General features: G+C 45.7%; 1 long non-coding RNA gene across 1 annotated transcript; it reads right to left on the reverse strand.

The window, feature by feature from the left end:
• Positions 1-7,298: 7,298 nt before the first annotated feature.
• LOC144713002 (uncharacterized) lies at positions 7,299-7,773 on the reverse strand. The gene is made up of 3 exons (XR_013583936.1): positions 7,653-7,773; positions 7,517-7,559; positions 7,299-7,444 (listed from the first exon to the last, which is right to left on the reverse strand). It is a non-coding gene; the product is annotated as an uncharacterized LOC144713002 (long non-coding RNA).
• Positions 7,774-8,016: the final 243 nt, after the last annotated feature.

An 8,016-nucleotide genomic window follows, 5' to 3' on the forward strand; every position in this document is an offset into this window, starting at 1 on the left:
ATAGAAAGAAGAAAAGAAAGGAAAGGAGACAATAATGTCAACACTCCCCCTCAAGCTGGAGCGTGGATGTTTTCCACACCCAGCTTGGAACAGAGCTCCTCAAACCGAGGGGCATGAAGCCCTTTGGTGAAGATGTCTGCAAGTTGTTCAGTTGACAGAACATATGGCGTGCAGAAATTTCCCGACTCAAGCTTCTCTTTAATGAAATGTCGATCGATCTCAATGTGTTTTGTACGATCATGCTGGACGGGATCATGAGCAATGCTGATAGCTGATTTGTTGTCACAGAACAGCTGAACAGGGGAAGAAACCGGACACTTTAGTTCACGAAGCAGTTGGGTAATCCAAAGTGCTTCACAAAGACCATGCGCAAGGGCACGGAACTCCGCTTCAGCACTTGATCGAGAGACCACTTTCTGTTTCTTACTCCTCCAAGTAATAAGATTGCCTCCCAAGAAGGTGCAATACCCAGAGGTCGACCGACGATCAACCACAAATCCTGCATAATCGGCATTAGTGTAGACTTCTAGACGCAAACCACAGTGACGACGAAACATTAAACCACGGCCAATGGTGCCCTTCAAGAAACAGAGGAGGCGATGGGCAGCATGAAGATGACTCATTCGAGGGTTCTGCATAAACTGACTTAGAACACCCACTACATATGCAATGTCGGGACGGGTGTGGGTGAGATAAAGCAGTTTGCCCACAAGTCTTCGATATTGTCCGGGCTCAGCCGGATCTTCATTCTCATCCCCACCAAGTCGATGACTCACATCAATCGGTGTCGAAATAGGCTTGGAGTCTTCCTTTCCCAGCTCGCAAAGAAGATCCACTGTATATTTCCGCTAACAGATGAAAATCCCACTCGAAGAATAAGCCACCTCAATACCAAGAAAATATCGTAATGGGCCAAGATGACGTATGGCAAACTCCGACGACAGATGCATAGCCAGCTGAGTAATGGACTCCGTATCATCACCCGTGATGATAATGTCATCCACGTACACGAGAAGAACAGCCACTCCCCTGGACGTGGAATGACAGTAGAAAAGCGTGTGATCTCCATTACACTGACGGTATCCCCGGTTCTTCATGGCCATGGTGAAACGGCCAAACCAAGCACGAGGAGATTGCTTCAAACCGTACAGCGCTTTCTTCAGGCGACAAACAACTGAACTCGGAGTAGACGGCACTAAGGAGGCATATCCAGGAGGTAAGGCCATATAGATCTCCTCAGACAAATCACCATGAAGAAAAGCATTCTTGGCATCATATTGCTGCAATATCCAGCCCCGATCGGCGGCAAGAGCCAAGAGAATCCGGACAGTGTTCATATTGGCCACAGGGGCAAACGTTTCCTGATAATCAATGCCATACTGTTGGGTGAACCCTTGCGCCACAACACGTGCCTTGTGCCTTTCAATAGAGCCGTCGGAATTGTGCTTTACAGCATAAACCCAACGACTACCAACCAAGTGCTTGCCCGGCAGTAGTGGAACCAGATCCCATGTGTCACTTAGGGCAAGTGCTTGTAGCTCCTCCTCCATTGCCCGACGCCAATGAGGAAGAGAGAGGGCTACGTCCACCGTCTTTGGAAGGGAGATAGTGTCAAGGGAGGTGAGAAGAGCGTGGTAGGATGGGGAAAGACGATGAGATGAGATGGATGCGGCTAATGGATACAATGGAGAAGGATGAGGGCAAGACACAAGTGCTAATGAAGGATTTTCAAGAGGAGTGGATGAGGAGGATGAGGAAACTTCAGGGGTAGGAGGAACACGAGGCTTGCGACGAGCAAGAGTGATACCATAGCGTTTTTATGGCGGGCAACGGCGTATAGGTAAAGGGGCACAACATAGTGGGATAGAGGGATCCGATGGGGACTCTGCAGGAGGGTTCGATGAAGCAGAGGATGGATCTTTAGTAAGGATAGGTGGATTTGGGATTGGTGCAGGCAGAGGATCAGAGGACAAGGTGTTCATGGGAATATCAGATGGAGGCTCTTCGAGAGGAACAGGCAAGGAAGGACTGGGGACTGCTGACGAGGGAGATGAGTTAGGAAGAATAAGAAATTCAAGGGGATCTGATTGAGGTGGTAAAGAAGGAGAAGGTGGAGAAGAAGAGGGTATCTGAGTGAATTCGTCAAAGGTAGCATCCTTGGTGACAATAAATCGACGAGAGGGTGGATGATAACATCGATAACCCTTTTGAGTAGAAGAATAGCCGACGAAGACACATTGGATGGCCCGAGGATCAAGCTTGTCACGGCCAAGATGGTGGTTAGGAGCAAAGCAAACGCACCCAAAGACACGAGGGGTAAGATTGGTTTGGAGAGAAATGTTGGGGAAGGAATGCTGGAGACAATCAATGGGAGTAGAGTAGTTAAGTACGCGAGATGGAAGACGGTTGAGAAGATGAATGGCAGTTAGGACAGCTTCAGACCAAAAATACTTTGGCACATGCATGTGAAATAAGAGGCTCCGAGCCATTTCAAAAATGTGACGAAATTTTCGTTCTGCAACTCCATTTTGCTGGGGGGTGTAAGGACATGTGGTTTCATGGATGATGCCTTTTTCTTGGAAGAAAGTACTTAACGTGGAATTGACATAGTCTCGGGCATTGTCGGAGCGGAAGCGACGAATAGAGGTGCAGAATTGAGTTTGAATGAGAGAGTAGAACTGAGGAATAACAAGGGAGATCTCTGATTTATTTTTCAAGAGATAGGCCCACGTGAAACGAGTAGCGTCATCAATGAATATACATAACCACCGAGCACCGGACGTGCTATGAACAGGGGAGGGTCCCCACACGTCGGTGTGAACGAGAGCAAAAGGAGTCGTCAAATGGGAAGAAGAAATAGGATCGTAATGCGATGATGTTTAGCAATTCGACAAGCATCACAAACAAAGCGGTCCATAGAGTGGCCTTGGAAAAGTTTTGGAAATAAACGATAAAGAGTAGCAAAGGATGGATGGCCGAGGCGTCGATGGAGAAGCCACAAACGCTCATGAGACGCCGAAAGGGGAACTGCAGCGGCAGCAACAGCGAGGGGAGACAAGGGAGATCGAACAAGATAGAGACCCTCATGCTCCTCAGCAATGGAAATCGTCCTCCCCGACACCTTATCACGATAAAAACAAGTATTAGGAGTGAATGTAAGATCTTGGTTCAGATCACAAACAAGGCGGGATAAAGAAAGAAGATGATGAGCAAGCCGTGGAACATGAAGGACTTTAGTGAGGTTCATCGAAGGAGAGAGAGACACACGACCAATCCCAGCCATAGTGAGAAGATCACCGGAAGCTGTTTTAACTTTGGAGGAGCCGGAAACGGGTTCATAGGTCACAAAAGCTCTAGGATTGGGTGTCATGTGGGCAGTGGCACCAGAGTCAAGAAGCCAAGTGGATGATGATGACGACTGAGATGGTGAAGGAGAAGGAGAAGGAATGGTGGACATACCCGCGTTAGCTAGAGAGCACGAGCCCACGACTGGAGGGTCAAGCAATCGCCGAAGACGTTCCACTTCTTCAGGTGTAAAGCCGAGAAGAGAAGCACTCGCCGAAGACGCTCCACTTGGAAGAAGACCATAGGACAGAGGCACTTGACCAGGCATCGGTACTTGGTTGACAGAAGGTGCAACCGTAGCGAGATTGCTCTGTTGTGTTCGCTTCCGTTGAAGCTTAAAGCACGTCTCCTTGGAGTGACCCCGCTTTTTGCAGTAATTGCAGAAAAGGGAAGGATCACCTTTGGAGGATTCCTCAGTCCGAGTAGATGGACCACGAGACGAAGCTCCTGCTCTAGTCGATGTGGTCGTCACCGAGGAGCGCGTGGAGGAAGACGAATGTGCTACAAGTGCAAAAGCCGGGGTTTGGGACTGCTGAAAGCGAGATTCTTCAATTCTCGTGCTGCGAAGCGCATCCTTGAAGGAAAGCTCTTTCTCCCGATGTATAAGCTGAGCCCGTACCGCTTCATATTCCGGGTTAAGTCCTATAAGGAACTGAAAAACCCGAAGTTGAAGAGTGTACTTGCGATCCACCGAGTGAGGGTCTGGAGGCATGTAGTGATCATTCTCATTCCACAGAGAAATGAGTTATGTGCTGTACTCCATGATCGTCCTGTCTCCTTGACGCAGATTGGCGGCTTGATGCACTAGCTCATACAGTGTGGCAATATTATTTTTCTTGGAGTGGCTGTCAAGGGCCGCTTCCCACACGGCCCAGGCAGATTCAAGAGACAGAAATTCACCCTTGATACTCGGTGAAATACTATCCAAAAGTTATCGATGGACCACCCCTTCAACGTCTAGCCAGTCATAGTACTTGGAGTCTGTCTTGGAAGGCCCTTCTTCAAGTAAATGACGCATCAGTCGTCCCTTGAGAGTAATCTGGACATATTGCTGCCACTGAAGAAGGTTAAAGCCGGTGAACATCCCATCTGGAGGCATCCGAGGCAGAGAAAACGGTCTAGGTGAAGCCGACCAGTTCCCCGACTCAAGAGCTGCCTCCGAAGCATTTGACGTTTGACCCACACTAGGTAGCGTCGATGCTGGCGTCACACCGGAAACCGATATAGGCTCCGTCATCTTGATCACAGAATGAAGTGTCGCACGAGGAGCACACGGCTGCGGGAACACCCGCGGCTATTGGCTGCGTGCGCGGCTGAAGAGTCGAGGAGGGAGCGCGGCTGCGGCCGAGAAGGGAGCGCAGCCGAGGAGGGAGCGCGCTGCCGAGGAGCGCGCGCGCGATCGAGAGGAGAGCGCGCGGTCGAGAGGGAAGCGTACGCTGCCGAGAGAGAAGCACAGCCGAGGAGGGAGCGCGGTGCGTGAAGCCGGAAATGTGGCCGGAAAGAAGCTGCGCCGCCAGGAGCAGGTAGCCAATCGGAAGGAGAAGGAGCTCAAGATCGTGGCGAATGTAGAAACGCCAGAGATCGGAGCTACGGTCGAGCCCAGGAACCCGGATTAGGGTTAGGGTTAGGGCTCTGATACCATGAAGACAAGAAGAAAGAACAATTCTTGATACTCAAACAAAGATATTACAAGGGGTTTTATAGGGAGCCCTAATGGGCTAATAATAGAAAGGGCCCTTAATGGGCTAATAATAGAAAGGGGCTAATAATAGAAAGAAGAAAAGAAAGGAAAGGAGACAATAATGTCAACAATGGTGCAAAAATTGATGTACTATGCATGCCTTTTATTAATTAATTTAATGTAATATCATAACCCCTTCTTATATAGGTCCCATAGTCAAATTGTGGTTCCGATCATCCGTCAATCCTTATGGAGAATTAAAATTTTGATTAATATAAATAAACATGATATTGTTTATAAATCGTGCATCTCTATAAGTACATGCATAAAAAGTAAACAAAATATTAAGACTCTTTAAAAATTAAAACTGATAGTTTTTTAATACTAGCTTCTGATATCAACCTTCTCAGCCAACCATTCCTCTTTAATGTCCTAGGAAATACAGAAGAAATTCATACTTGGTGATAAATGAATGAAATGAACATCAAAATTATTTGGAATATATTTACTAATGAATAGCATCACCACCACTCATTTTTCTCCTACCCTTCTTCCTCCAGATTTGCCGCATTAGCATGTGACCAACACTTAAATGTTTGATATCATAGCCAATCTGATTGCTGTATGAGTTCAACCTTGTCCATTTTTAGTTGTGATCCCTGACCAATTTAGAAGAATTTCTTTAAAGGTGTGATACTTCCTCAGCTTTATTTGTGCAGTTGGCACATGAGAACCCATAACTTCATCACTTCCTTTTTGAGGAGGTGTGCTTGGATCATCCACACTTAATGACCTTTTTGCTGGGGAGAGTCTAGGTCAACATGTGTTGCAAACCAGTACAAGTCCTTAATTGTAGTGTCTCGACAATGCTCTACATCATATTAATTAATCATTCCTTCGTTAAGTCCTTAGTCTCATTTCATGTGTAAGCCTTTCAAGGTGGACGTAGTACCACTTCATGTGATTCACCACCAATAGCCAGCATGATCGATGATGTTTCTCGTTGATAGCACCCTTCAGTTTGTCATATCATGAAACCTTGTAGATGACAAACCTTGAGATGTTCCCAAGAAAATAGTGCACGAATCTGCCTACTGCATGATAACTTTTTTCTTATTATGTGTTTCTTCTGAATTGAAAGTTATGTATAGTACCCACCATCAATTGGTGCAAAGTAATCTATGATGACAGATCACTGTGTGTAACTTTAGACCCAACAAGATGTTTCATTGCTTTGGTCTCCACCTCAGATGTGCCTTGGGTTGGGACATAACAACCAGATGCAGTCATAATTTTGGGCAGATTTTTTACAAAGAGAGTCCAACTGTAATAAAATAAAAGAATAGTAATAGAATTATTAAATAATTAAAACAAATACAAACCAGTTGAACATAAAGGAAAACATTATCCATGTGTAACAAGCTAATTGCCCAAATAGCAGACAGATGGATAAAAAATTTCTATGAAGGGAATGAGGAATGGGAATGAAGAGATACCATTCATGGCTGCTCACCCTGATCGTGGCACTACTGAGACAAGAGGAAGAAGAAGACGAAGAAGCAGGTGTATCTTGTTCATAACACCACCACTGCCCACACTTGGCCATTGCTTATTCTCTCCCTTGCCCCTTGTTGTCAGTCTCCAGCCACTGGTGGCTCACCACAGCCCAACAATCTCTCATGGAATGATAGACTTGCAATCACCTACTCACCCAGTCGTTCGCCAGTTTTTGCAATTTGCACAAGGATATCAAACAACCTAGTGAACTTAAATGTAATATACAATATGATTTATGTAGAAAATATGTGAATTATAATACTGATTCTACATATTCTAATGTGCTCTACTCATTCTACAAATAGGAATTATAATGTCATCAAATATCAAGTACCGACGTGTTGGATATTGGGAAAACTGATATCTGGTACTGGAATATATCCCTCAGACATAAGGGAATGCCAATATCAGGATATATGATGGCGTCTGATATAGGTATTATAGTAACAAGTACGTGTAAAAACAGATATTGGATTTGCACTTTCCAATATCTAGTACATCTGCAACAGTATAATCATCTGATAAATGTATTTTCCCTTTTCCCAGGGGTTCAATCACTGAATAACTATATAAATCTCTAATGCTAATTGAGTTTAGTTATTCCTAGAATGGTCTGGCCCCACTCCCATGGAGATCCTCTCGCACTCTGCTCTTCTCTCTCTCTCTCTCTCTCTCTCTCTCTCTCTCTCTCTTTTCTTGGATCTAAGAGTTCAAGTCAGATAACTGGCTTCCTGGGATAGAGAGAGATAGTTATTGAGAGCAAGAAAGAGTTATTGCCGTCCGTTACCATAAGTCCAGCATGCGGCCTCGAAAGATGGCTTCTGCTTTCCGCACTTCCTTCACTGGGCCGATGATGAACACCTGTTACACATACAACAATAACGATCTTTTCTTCTATGTATCTCATAGCCATCAACCAAGAAAGAAATTCACCTTGTCTGGGGGTCCCTTGTCTCCTCCGAGGAAGATTTCTGCGCTGAAAAGGACCAAGGTAGAGAGAGTGTGTATGTGTGAGAAAAAAAGTGATGGGTCACAGAAAGAGGTGATTGGGGTCATGGGGGAGCTTAACTTGCAGGACTGCTTGACTGACATGATGCATGCTCCTCTCTTCCCAATCACGCGGCCCATCCCCCCTGGAGGAACATTTAGCACTGAAAGTATCTCTTCCTCCGATGGGTACCCTTCTGCCTTCAGCTCTCCTGCCAGTTTGAACAATTCACACAATCCGAACAAAATTTGTTTGAACAATTCACACAATCCGAACAATTCACACAATTTGGCCACAACGAAAAGAAGAAAAAGAGAAAGAATGAATGCGTTGCACGGATACACTTCACACAGGTGGCGCCAAAGGTTTTCACGTGCAATCTTTGTGCAACTCGTACTTGGGGTCGTGCTATGAGAGTAGAGCAAAATAAGTATAGTTGTAGTAC

The sequence above is a fragment of the Wolffia australiana genome, chromosome 15 (assembly GCF_029677425.1).
Source record: "Wolffia australiana isolate 7733 chromosome 15, ASM2967742v1".
Taxonomy (NCBI): Eukaryota; Viridiplantae; Streptophyta; class Magnoliopsida; order Alismatales; family Araceae; genus Wolffia; species Wolffia australiana.